Genomic DNA, 14,064 nt, shown 5'->3' with positions numbered 1-14,064 from the left:
TATATGTCCCTGGAACCTCCTTTGGGAAAAGATTGGCATCTGTATATGTTCCTGAGAAATATCAGAAACAAAAAAATTGTTATTGGGAAGCATAAACGTTGTAACATAATATATCTAAGGACTATTAGCCTGAGAAAGAATGTTACAAGTTTAATTTTTAACGTATTTTATTAAATTTCTACAAAAGAAAATATAAAGGACCAAAAAGAGGAATTAAGGAGAAAAATAGGGAAGAGGAAAATGCAAGGGAATAAGGAAAAAAGAAAAGAATTAGGAAAAAGGTAACTTCCAATTTCTTTGATACAGCTACAAATATAAAATACATTAAATTTTTGATCTAAAATTCAATGATACAGTGTTTCTATAATCATAAACAATTCTAATCATGAAATCCTAAAATTAATGTAGCAAAAAGTTCAAAAATGGTGTCCAGGTAGAAACAAACCTAGATAAAGTCTTTTCTTTAATCAAAACAGTTAATTTTGCCATCTCTGTCAGTGCCATTAACTTCACCCTACATTCTTCCATTATAGAAATCTGTAAGTCTTGTCCCTATAAAAGTCTTGCATGGGTCAGGCCATCTTACCTGTTTCTCCTCACTGCATCAGATTGAGTTTACCAAAAGTGATATTTGAGTGCAAATATCCGGACAGTAAATTCTCTAAATAGTTTTCACCATTTGTTTGGTGCTCTCCAGTAACCCACAGCTCAGATAAACCTAATAAACCTAAATTTTTATTTTTAAAAATCTGCAATTACTTTGTAAAATTTTCTCCTACCTGATTTACTTCCTCTACCATTGATTTCACTACATTGTTCTATGATGATTTTTGTGTTTGGTTTGCTCTGATATGAATAGTGGAATAAAATTTTTGTAAATATATTTCATCTTTAATATTCTGTTAAAGAATCACAGAGTTAAAAGTCAGAGATACTTGATGTAAGATATATTCAAGCACAGTTCATAAGTGGAGGTTTTCAAGAAGAGACTGAACAACCATTTGTCTGGAATGATATAGGATCTCCTGTTCAAGGGGTTGGACTAGAAGACCTCTTAAGATCCCTTCCAACACTATTATTTTATGTTCATAAACTTTTTTCTCCTTAGGACTCCTTCCCACCTTTACAAATTATAGAAAACCCCAAAGAACTTTTGTTTGTATGCAATACATTTTATTGCTTTTTACCATATTAAAAATGACACTGTCACTTCTCACAATTATTTGATGGGACTTTAAAGCTGTACTATTTTTCAACATAGGCCTGACAGATCATTTAGATTTTGTGACCCTGAGAGGGACTCTGGGGAAATTCCACAGTTCTCAGTTCACACGCTGAGAAGCAGTGTGCTAAAATATTTTGGACCAATATACATCCAGCTTCTTTGAAGATCATCAGCAAATAGAAACATGCTAATTTCAACCCACTGGCTCTAGTCCAATCCTTTGGCATAAAGAAGAATAGGCTACTTCCTCTGCTCTGTAATAACTCTTTACTTATCTGAAGACTGCTATCATATCTCATCTCAGTTTTATCTCCTAAAGCAGAGGTGTCAAAGTCGCAGCCCACAGGCTGGATGCATCACCACGCCCACACCTGGTTTAGTGAAAGGGGGAAAAGTTGAGATACGTCACATGATGGCATGTCATCGTGAGTTTGACACCCCTGTCTTAAAGTCTAAACACACTTGGTACTTTTAATCATTCCTCATGGGACTTTGATTCCAATTCCCTCAAAATCTGAATAATCTTCCTTGGAACTCATGGCAGTTTAGTGGCATCTATAGGGGAAATGTTTTTTGTTTTTGTTTTTAAAAAAGTTGTGGTCGCGGCTATACATTTGTGCCTTAATATTTGCCTTCAACATTAAGATATATACCAAAAAATACATCATGGTTAGCTCATATTCAATTCTGTATCTACTGGAACCCCCACATCTCCTAAATGGATGCAATAAAAAGAAAGAAATAACTTGATGCCCAGGAATCAGTTTCCAAGTGAATAAAACCCATTCTAGAAAGATTTGTCTCTCTAGAAGCAATGACTCTTTCTTCAAAAAAATCTGAGACCTGTTCCTTTTCAGATTTCATTTAGACAAGCAGCTTTTCACTCTTACTATAAAATATTCTTCCCCAATCCAATACCTTCCTCAATATTATCCCTGTTTAAATATGGGAGCTACAGTACAATCCCAAACTTATCGAAAATCTTATCTATTGCTACGTCAGGTATTGAAGTAGTTTGATTTGGAAGGGGGCAAGTTCTGAACTCTGGCAGGAAGAGGGAACTGTCAGCTTGATCTGTGCTATGCTATTACAGGGAGGGACCACAATTTCCTGTTCTGCAGAATTTCAACCACAATCACTTCTTTGCCCCTATTTTTGGAAGATGCTGGGCCAGTTCCTCAATTAAAACAAGCAATTCCTCAGGTATAGACTGAGTTGTTTCTCTGCTGCTTCTCTGTCTACAGAGAAGTCTGCTAAAAGAACTATTTAACCTCCAGGCTATGAGCATGGATGTCTATATATTGCATCAGATTTAACATTTACAAGATCATTTCAGGCTTATCAGTCAGGTTAATGTCTGTGTTTAATGCTCCAAATCTTCTAGGATGAGAATACAATGCACATTATCCACTCCTTAGATCTTAAGTTCATGCATTTATGATTGCTCTGTTTTAACTGCCTGAGGAATCTCATTGCTTTATCCTAAATACATTTGTTTCCCATCTGGTCTGAACTGCAAGTTGAAATCTCAGACATTGTAATTGATCTTTTAGCAGCTATACTGTAATTTAGATAAAAATATGCATGTGTCTGCCCAGGCTGTTCTGTAATGGTCAGGAATGTACAGTTTAAGAAGAGTGCTCCCCTCTATGTAATTTGCTCATCCACTTTACAGGCACCTTCACAATCTTTTCCATATACACATAGCTACATGATAGGCTGTCAAAAATGAAGAATATCCTGACTTAAGTTCAGGATATTTAGCAAGCTTTCAGCAAGCAGAATAAATGAGTAACAGGCTATTTCTGAGACTAATGTGCTACTTATTGCATTAATCCTTGGTGACAAGAGAACTCCTAGGATAATCAACAGAATTTGTATTGATGTAAGCATATTGGTCTAAGAGAGCCAGTTTGATCTAGGAGTTACAGCTAGAAATTTAAGAACCCAATCTAGTTCTCCAGCCTTTACTGTATCTCAGAGGCTGGTTTCATATATTATTGACTCTTACAGCTAAGTTTACAAAATGTGGTCATACAACCTATTATGCCCAAATTATGGCTTAACATGGCCTCTTCATTGCATACTATACAATGAGTAACTTCTAGCATAACACTGAACCAGGGGTGAGCTACTACCGGTTCTCCCTGATTCACAAGAACCAGTAGCTAATTTTATCGTTTTTAATGACAAGTTCGGCAAACTGGCAAATCCCACCCGTGGCTGGTCCCGACCATCCCACCCTTCCCCTCCCAGGAGTCTCCATGTGGCCTGTTTTGGATGCCAGGTAAGTGCAGGGCCCACGCGGAGGCTCAGGGAGGGAGAAAAACAGGCCCGTTTCTGGCCTCCAAAGAGCTCCAGACCCCAGGGGAGGCCATTTCCCCCCTCCCAGGGGCTTGAGGAAAACCTCCGGAGCCAAGGGTAGGTGGAAAATGGACCTTCCGGAAGTTCCAGGAGGCCAGAAACAGGCCCATTTCCGGCCTCCAGAGGGCCTTCAGAGCCCAGGAAGCCATTTTCGCCTTCATTTTTGCCCCCAGAAAAGCCTCCACAGCCCGGGGAGGGTGAAAACGGCTTCCCCTCCATGATGCAGGAGGCCGACTAGGCCACACCCACCCAGCAACTGGGCAGAGAACCAGTTGCTAAAATTTTTGAAGCCTACCCCTGCACTGAACCATAAACAACCCAAATTCAATATGTTGTGTGAACTTATCCAAAGTGCGGAGAGTTCAGTTAAGCAAAATCCAGATCCTGAAATTTTCATTGAAGAAACTCTATATGGCTTTCTGGCTAGATTCATTTTGTCTCCTTTTCTAATCATATAATAAATAAAATTTCCTATACATATAAACACCAAGAAAAAACTAGTAATAGAATAAAATTAAAATTATTTAATACAATTTAGATTTTAGCAGTGTGTTCCACAAGTTTTTGATCTTCTGCTACTACTATTCTACTACTACTACTACTACTACTACTACTACTACTACTACTACTATTTTTTTCTGTAATGGTCTAAGCTCTAAATTATTTAGGTCTCCTAGGTGTTTCACAGAGATTTGTTAAGAAATTTTATACAAAAGTGGCAAACAATGAAAAACCAAACCATTTCTCACCCAGATTTCTTGAAACCTATTTGTTGTGTGTTACTATGTAACAAAAATTAAGTATCTGCAAAGGTGTTCCATATTTTTACAAACTCTATTCCTTACTTGTTATAAGATAAAAGAAAAAAAAGCAACCAATTTTCTCCCTCAGTAAATGCTTCCCTTGAAAAGCTCACTGGAAGCATATAATTCAACTGCCCATTTACTGCCTCTATTTTCTTCAAGGCAGTGAAACACCTTTGACTGTGATTGTTGTTTTCCTTTTAAGAAGTTAGTGTTGGAAGAAGTGACAGATAAAACAATTTCATATCTTAGTGCCCATACAGATCAATTGTTCATTTATTTTGAAGTTCTTTTTTTTTTTAAGTCAGGAAGCAGCCACTTTCCTTGTGAAGATTTTTCCTAGCAAATTATTCTGCTATATCCAGAAAATTTAATGGGTGTGCCCATTAAATCAGCAGGGAGTTTAAAGGCAGCTTTAGTCCTTACGTACAGATATGGTAGCTATAGAGGAAAAAACATCCAATGATTTCCCTTCCTTGTTCTAAACCATTTTGTTTTCTTTGTAATCTTTCTTAGCTGCTTAGAGATATTGTACATCTTTAGATGAAATAATAGAATTGAAAAGAAATGCATTTGTACAAAATGTTGGGTTGCTCGCTGCCCCCCTTCCCAAATCACAATAAAGAGAAGGTGAATATTGCACAGTTAATGTTATTGAAAATGGGAAACAGAACCTGATACAGCTTGGCAACAAACATATCCTGCTTTATATATGCCACAGAGGTTTCTTATCTTGATGCCAAGTTAATCACACTTCAAATTAACTCTAGTAATGTTCATGCAAACTCTGCTGGCTGCATTTTTACACTCAACATTTTGTAACCATTATGGAACGGGAGGGATGTGCAACTGCCAATGAAGCATAAGGTCAGTTATTTTGTCCCACAATCATTTCCAATACATTGTGCAAAGATTTTGATGACAGTGGTGTCAAGAAAGCATGTTTGGGACAATCTTTGCCTCTTTGTAGTGTGGTCGCACCTGCTTTAATCCTCATTGTGATGCACACATGCTAAACTTTGAATATTGACAACGCCATACAGGAAGTCCTCAGTTAATGCCCACCATTGCAAACAGAATTTCCATCACTAAGCGAAATGTTCATAAAGCATGGCATCATGTGACATGTTTACAATGGTGGTGGTTCCAGCAGTTCTGGTTTCCATGGTTAAGCTATCTCCATGTCCTTGTTAAGCAGGGACATCAGATGGTCACCATTTGCAACTTCCTATCAGCTTTCCCCAAGATTGTCCTTGTGAGAAGTCAGCAAACATGCTGGTCACCAGTGGTAACCCTGTGACTGCAGGATGCTGGGGCATCATCATTAAAAGTCAGACACCAGACACCATGAGTACAACCATGTGACCTTGAATGGTCCCATTCCTGGTCAGATGACTACTTAGATTGGTGATACCTATCAACTTTTAAGTTCCAGTTTCAGATTATAAAAATAGTTGTAAATTGATTAAGCATCAATGGTCCTCATTTCCTGGTCATAGACCACTTATATCTAGAAGTAAATAGAGCCTAATTCAAAAGGCCACTTGTGGATTGTCTCATTACTTACTTAGGCAAAATAAATCAAAGTCCATAAATGGGAATCTAAACATGTGGATGATGAAGTTGTCTGAGGTTCAAAAAGTTAGGTGATGAATTTTGGAAAAGGACTTCAAAATACATTTTAGCAAACACATTTTTAATATAAAAAAACTTAAAAAGCCCTTATATTCCTTTCTATTGACTTGTGTATAAACTGTTTCAACTCCTTCCCTCAAAACGACGCTATAGAGCACTGCACACCAGAACAACTAGACACAAGAACATTTTTTTCCCAAAAGCCATCACTCTGCTAAACAAATAATTCCCTCAACACTGTTCAACTATTTACAAAGTGTACACTACTATTACTGTCAATCTTCTCATCACTCCTTATCACCCATCCCCTCCCACTTGTGATTGTAGGACTGTAACTTTGTTGCTTGTATCCGTACGATTTATATTGACTGTTTCCTAGTATGATTTGATTGTTGATTGTACCCTATGACTATCATTAAGTGTTGTACGTTATGATTCTTGATTCTTAATGAATGTATCTTTTCTTTTATGTATACTGAGAGTATTTACACCAAGACAAATTCCTTGTGTGTCCAATCACACTTGGCCAATAAAGTATTCTATTCTATTCTGTTCTGTTCTGTTCTGTTCTGTTCTGTTCTGTTCCGTTCCGTTCCGTTCCGTTCCGTTCCATTCCATTCCATTCCATTCCATTCCATTCCATTCCATTCCATTCCATTCCATTCCATTCCATTCCATTCCATTCCATTCCATTCCATTCCATTCCATTCTATTCTATTCTATTCTATTCTATTCTATTCTATTCTATTCTATTCTATTCTATTCTATTCTATGCAAAACATAGCTGAATTGGGTTTTGGAGGCAGATTTCACATTCCTTCCAGGTTACAATGGCACTAGTTTCTATAAGCTGCATTTTCCCAGCATCTCTAGGACCGCTGAACAAACTATGCAAGAGCCTGAATAAAAGCATAAGCTCTTTTGAAAAAAAAACGCCTATCAAATCAGTAGGACCACAAAGCTACAGGAAAGAGGCAGAGATCCCACTCTTTCTATGTGGCTTGTTTAGGACAGAGTTAAATTAGTCTCCAGATCCCAAGGAATAGGTTCCAAAAGAAGAGATGAAATGTATGTATGTGTGTGATTGTGTGTGTGAGAGAGAGGGAGGGAGGGAGGGAGGGAGGGAGAGAGAGAGATTTATAAAAACAAATCCTTCCAAAACATCAAAGGCTCATTGCTTGGTCACCATATGGACATGCTAAATGAACAATGGAGGCTATTTTTAATCACCGTAGCTATTAGAGATTTAGGCAGAGTGATGGACAAGAAGGGAATATACAGCAAAGCCTTTTTTTTATCCTTTCCTCTGCTTTTTCAGGGCCCCATTCTGCTTTCAGGAATGCTTTTTCTGCGTTCTGAGGAGAGAATGAAAAATATGTTAGGCTGATTTCAAGCCACTAAGGATTATTTGTGAAAAAAAATGTAGTTTTCAGTGGTGCAGCATTGAAAATTTTTTCAAGCAACACACTCGCAACCTCACAATTATTTTTGTATAAACTTAAATACATGATTAAGCAATCAAGTATACAACACGTATCTTTGCTTTCAAACAGAATTCTTCCAAAGACCTTGTAGGCCACACACTGCTTCCCCTCTTTCGGCCTTTCCATTTATTTGGGAACAGTGACACATTTTTCCGTTCAGCACAATAGATGCAGTCTCCGTGCATGTTAAACTAGCCACAGAGCCATTTCAGAAGTAAACTACACCTGCATTTTAACATCCGGTCACACCATCTACATATCTGCAGCTTTTTCAACATTTTCACAGCTTCTATGATCCACTTTTTGACACTAACATTACAGGTAGGCTTCAATTTACAACCGTTCATTTAGCGATTGTTCAAAGCTACAACGCTGCTGAATAAACCTGCTTGTGAATATTCTCTGAAATTACGGCCATTGCTGTGCTCCCATGGTCACATGATCAAAATGTGAGCGCTCAGCAGCCTGTTCGTATTTACAACTGCAGGGGCACCTCATCTTTCCCTGGGTGCTTATTTCCCCTCCATCTATGCCCTTTTGGTCTCCTGCAATCCATGGTCCCTACCATCCTAGCTAATCTTCGCCATCTTCTTGCTCCCATTTCTGACCAAGCATACCTGTTCTGGCCCTTTGTGAGGTACTGTAGGCTGCCCAAGGCTTTCTTCCCAATGCATATTGTGCGTGGCAAATATGGCCTCACATGGCCAACAGCTGCCTTTCAAAGAACCCAGGCAGACATGCCTCATCGGCAATGAGAGGAAGAAGATGGTGAAGGTCAGCCAGGGCAGTGGGACGCAAGGCAGCAGGGACCTCAAACACAAGGTGCAACTGCACCTGGGATGGAGCAGGTCAGAGGTGGTATTCAGCAGGTTCTGACCAGTTCTGGAGAACTGGTAGCGGATATTTTGAGTAGTTCGGAGAACCAGCAAATGCCACTTCTGATTGGAGATTTTACAGTATCTTTCACCTGCCACGCCCACCAAGCCACGCCCACAGAATCGGTAGTAAAATCATTTGAATCCCACCACTGGAGCAGGTGTGTCTGAGGTTTCCCGGGGTAGCTGTGGCTTTGTGCTGCACAGCTGGTGCTTCCTGGGTATTCTGTAGATTGGTACCACCCAGCGAAGTGGTTGGGTACTTCCAGGGTACTGCAGTTCAGGGACAGACCTCAAGCTGTGATGTGCCAAGAAGCCTATACAATTTGGGGACTGATTGCCACTTCACAAAGCAGGGGCCAGGATGGTCAACAAGATAGCTAAGGGGGCAGTTAGGTGAGTATGGGGAGTTGGAGGCAGCCCCTTATTTTACCAAGGCTCAGGGCTGAGAGGGAGAAAAACTTGGATTGGGGTGAGTCCTCAGCTAAGAGCTTCGGTGGCGCAGTGGTTAGAGTGCAGTACTGCAGGCCACTTCTGCTGATTATTGGCTGCCTGCAATTTGGCAGTCCAAATCCCACCAGGCTCAAGGTTGATTCAGCCTTCCATCTTTCCAAGGTGGATAAAATGAGGACCCAGGTTGTTGGGAACAATATGCTGACTCTGTAAACTGCTTAGAGAGGGCCGTAAAGCACTATAAAGCAGTATATAAGTCTAAGTGCTATTGCTATTGCTAATGACCAGTGGATTTGGTTAACGATGGGAATGGAAATTGCTGATTTTGTAGTCACTAAGCAATGCAAGTAGTCCTCAACTTACAACCACAATTGAGCCCAAAATTTCTGTGGTTAAGTGAGTTTTATCCCCATTTTACAAATTTTCTTGCCAAAGTTGTTAAGTGAATCACTGCAGTTGGTAAGTGAGTAACCCAGTTGTTAAATGAACCTGGCTTCCCCATTAACTTTGCTTGTCCAAAGGTCACAAAAGGTGATCACATTACCCCAGGACACTGCAACTGTCACAAATATGAACCAATTGCCAAGCAGCTGAATTTTGGTCACATGACGAGGGGATGCTGCAAAGGTCATAAGTGTGAAAAATGCTGTTTGAACAGTCATTAAAGAACTGTTGTAAGTTGAGGATTACCTGTACAGTCACATGACGTTTTATGACTGTATTGCTTATTGATGGAAATTCTAGTCCCAATTACTGTTGTAACTTGAGGACTACTTGTATAGCACTCTTTCCAACTCTGCTATTTAGTGTATTGAATGGTGATTACACTATTAAACTACTCTCTAAACTACTCTCTTCACTTCAGGTTTCATCCTAAATAGTTTTATTACCCTTTATGGTATTTACTCTGCAGGAGTTGCTTTGTTTAGACCTTTTGCACACTTCCAAAACTGTTTTAACCACCCTGGGTTATCTCCTGCTGGGAACATGCAGTATATAAACATGGTTTTTAGAATCCATTAGAACCATTCTGCATTTTCTCTGCCTCTTTTAACAAATCTTAATGAATCCTTGTTCTTTTTCACTACCTTCTTTTGAGCTGTGGAAGAAAATGTGGAACCCCTCCCCCCACACTCACATTGCATTCCTTAAATAAATATTATCGCAAATTCAGTACAAAGCAAACAGATACTTCAAATTTTCAGCAGCATCGAGGTAGCAAGGCACTAACAGGATCAGTGTTAACCAAAATAATAGAAGCAGTCTGTGAAGGGTTAATAATTAGCACTCAGAACTCACAACAATGTCTAGGTAGCAGCTGAGCTAAAATAACAGTTTACTTACACAATCAGGCTCATTATGTAAAGAGGTATGATTTTGTTCCTTCCACCCTTCATTATATATTTCAACACACATACAAACTCATCCAATCAGGGACATTAACCTTATCAATCACATTGGCTACAATGTTTTATCACATAATGAAGCAATATAAATGGATTAAACAAAAGTGTAATTTGCAAAAGTCTGTAAAGAGGGCATGTAACCTCATTCTTCCTTAGGCCTCCATGTTCTTCCTTCAACAAACCAATTTGTGCTTCAATATAATTGTGTTCCATCTCTGATGCAACATACTTGGGAAAACCCTTTTTCATAGCTATCTTCTTCTTCATATTACATGTTACAGTTTTTCTCCCTCATCCTTAGTTTGGTAGCAATCATTGTCTTTGCATGTTTTTCCCCTTATTCATAGCCTCTTTCGCTTTACTTCACGAAACATCCTTTTTCATAACTCCCATTAGTTGTCTAGCATTTTTAAACACCTTTTTCCATTCTGTTTCAAAAAACTTCTGCACTTTCTCTCCGTTACGCCCACTTTTTTTAACTGATTCTTTATATTCCTCTAACCCCTCTAATAAGACTGTAATTGCTCTACATGCAGTTATTCTCAATCTAGTTTTTTTTTCTCTTTCCCCCTGTTTTTTATTCCCCAGATGCATTCTGGGCAATAATGATCACTCTCATATTGAGTATCCTTTATCACCCTTGTTAACGTTTACTAATTGTCTCCTACCTACACAATCAAATCAATCACATTTTTCAATTCATTCCTTCTCCAAATGTGTGAATGGATTAGTGAGACTGGAGAATTCTTGAATATTATGTTGCTTCATAAAGAATATCAAGACACCAGATACTTTCACTCTAAGCAGTTACAATGAACCTGGCTATTGGAGGAGCTACTGATGGAGCCCTGAATTTTGGCTTTGAGGTCTATCTCTGATTAGTCACCTGGAACCATGACAGAATTGATAGAGGGCTTTTGAGAAATATACATGTGATTTAACAGCCGTGGTTTCTAATATGGCTTAAAGGGTGGCTTAGCTCTTCTGTCTTCCAAACTTATTCATTTCAGTTGGTTTGAGATAAAACAATGTGGAGCTTCCACATTGTCTTTCCACCAATATTTCTGCATTTGTGGGCAAAGGAAGAGAATTTCCACTAATGACTGCCCAGGCATAAGCAGAGCTGCTGTTTTTGTGAGGGCCATTCTTGACCTTGACACAAGATGGTACAGCCAAAGGGAAGATCTCAAAATAAAGAAAACAAAAGAGAGATCAAACAGGAGCTTGAGACTGGGCCCATCCTCCCCACCCTCCACATTCAGTGAACACCTGGCTCAGTTAGAAAACATGACCAGACCAATCTTTCCACTGAGACCAATTGAAGCTGTCAGCTCCCAGCTTGTCAGCCACTGGATGAAGGAGGCCTCCGGGCTACCACAAAAGCTCTAATTAGGCCAAAATGGTACTTCTGCAACTGACCTGCTAGGACCTTTGGCAAAGCATTTAACATCATTAGTTAACTTTAAAAAAAAAAGTGTGAATATAAGTGAACAGCCAGAAAGGAGGAATAGATGAATGTAGGCAATAGAGGAGAATCTTCCAGCTGTTCTGGGCATATTCAATGGTTAAACAAGTTTTAAAATGTAGAAGACACGATCACTTTCCTGTCATTTTGGGGTAAAAGCAGGGCGGGTGGATTTAAAACAGTCTTGATAAAAAGGAGAGATTTTTTTAAATAAAAAAAATCAGTATTTTCCCAGAAATTAATTCTGAGAGGGAAAAAAAACCATCAACTGTCACGTGGAAAGAAAGACAATAGAAATATGTGGTAGCTGCTCTAGTACATACAAAATGCAGTAAAAAGAAATGTAACCATCAGCAAGGAGAGAGCACAGAAAGGCAGCCCTTACCCCTTATCATGATACCTGCTTCTATATCTAATCTGCAGGAAGCATTCCAGGAAAATTTGCCCACATGGAAGGAAAAGAAGCATAGCTTGGTCTATCTGGCTTCTCCTGTAACTGTTGCTAATTTCTACCCATTTGTACACATATTTTCCTAATGCATTTTCTTGTAATATCAGGGTAAACTCTAGCTATATTTATTAGATACTCCTCATGTTTTCTGATACTAGGCTGAGGTTTGGAGAAAAAAATTGAACCTTCGTTACTATATATCTTGACAGCAGCAAGACAATTGTATGCCCCCAAAATGGAAGGGTTCCTAACATGGATGAATGGCTGCAGAAGTTGGTGGAGTTGGCTGAAATCGCAAAATTGACCGCTTTGATTAAAGAAAAGAACATAAGTACTTTTGTTTCCACATGGAGACCGCTTTTTCGTGCTTGATGTGGAGAAGAATGAAACTCTGACTTTGGGCTTTACCGATTAGACTGGTAGATCTTTACAGAATTAGCTTGTTCATATTATTATGAAAAAAACAAAAAGTTGTGATTTGATGTTAATGTCTTATTTTACAGCAACAGAGTCGGAAGTCAATGCTTCTTTTTCTTTTTCTCCTATCCTCCCTCACTTTTCTTCCCCCTCTTCCTCTCCACCATTTTCCTATTTACTTTTGTAGTTTGTATCTTATTTTATCTTATAACCCAATAAAAAAATGTTAAATCAGAGATCGTTCACATAAGAAGTGATTCTGCCCAAGGAAAAGAATATAAAGTACATAGGTGAAAGTACATTTGAACGATTAGATTTAAGCTGAGCAAGAATCATATATTTCACTGGTAAATGTTTTGGAGCTAGTTTCTGATTCTTAACTTGTCTCATATCTAGATACTGGAGACTTATATTTTACTGTACATCTAAATCTGAGGGTCTCATGGTGGTGGTGTCCATAAGCAAATGTGTGCTGTTAGATTATTGACAGCATGATCCTTTTTGGGATGAGGTCAAAAGGAGAAACTAAACTTTTGTGTTACTGGTGGGCCAAGAACATTGTCATGGCAACAGCATGTGAAAATAATGGAGGATCACAGTAAGATGGGCCCCCCTTTAATATCTCAAGGCAGGAATAACTAGCTGTGGATAGTAGGCTTTTCCATGTATTTATTAGGTTCTCCTATCATACTGAGTCTGGTTTGTGGAACACGCCATAGTGGTCTGGATCTCATATAGTACTAAGCCATAAATTGCAGTTGCCTATTACGCTTAGTATAGTTAACTGCAGTTTTTCAAAAACTTATTATAAATTAGGGTTTGTTTTTAGAAATAAACCTGCGGAATGTGTTTTAAAATAAGTAATAGATAAAAACAAGCAATTCCATTTTTTCTTGATGTGATCTGTGAATATTTCAGAAAAGAAAGGGCATGTGTCATAATAGCTCTTATTTATTTTATGAGTAAAAGATGAGCAACAATTCTTGGAATATAGGTCCTGTTTTCTATTTTTAACCCTAACATTTGGGTTGTTAGTAATAATTATAATACAAAGCCTGCTGCCCAGTTAACCAGGGGCACCTTTTAATTTAATCTAAAGGTTTTGATTGTCTCTGATCAATTACCTCAAATTGCAGTCCCATGTAAACTCCTTTTAAAAGCATCTTCTTGACATACCCTGCATGTCAAAAGCATCTTGGTTTTTCAATTGTTATACAAACCTTCAGAGTATTCGGTCAAAAGCAAATGTCTGCAAATCACATTTCCCCCCCAAAGTTATTACACGGAGCCTTATTGTAGCTAAGTTTTCTAAAACGGATAAATCAAGGTTGCAGAGAAAGGGGGAGGGAGTCTAACTGGGGAATACAATGCGTGGCAATGAGAGGAGATGAAATTCCCAACGGCCTTCCCCAGTGAGAATGGGGTGAAAGCTGAAATCCCAGAAGACAGCAATGAGGGGTGACATAGTGGTGATGCTGGGTTTTGT

The sequence above is a fragment of the Notechis scutatus genome, chromosome 4 (assembly GCF_049901735.1).
Source record: "Notechis scutatus isolate UNSWTSFEM ecotype Mainland chromosome 4, rNotScu1.2, whole genome shotgun sequence".
Lineage (NCBI taxonomy): Eukaryota > Metazoa > Chordata > Lepidosauria > Squamata > Elapidae > Notechis > Notechis scutatus.
This window is presented reverse-complemented; position numbering follows the sequence as displayed.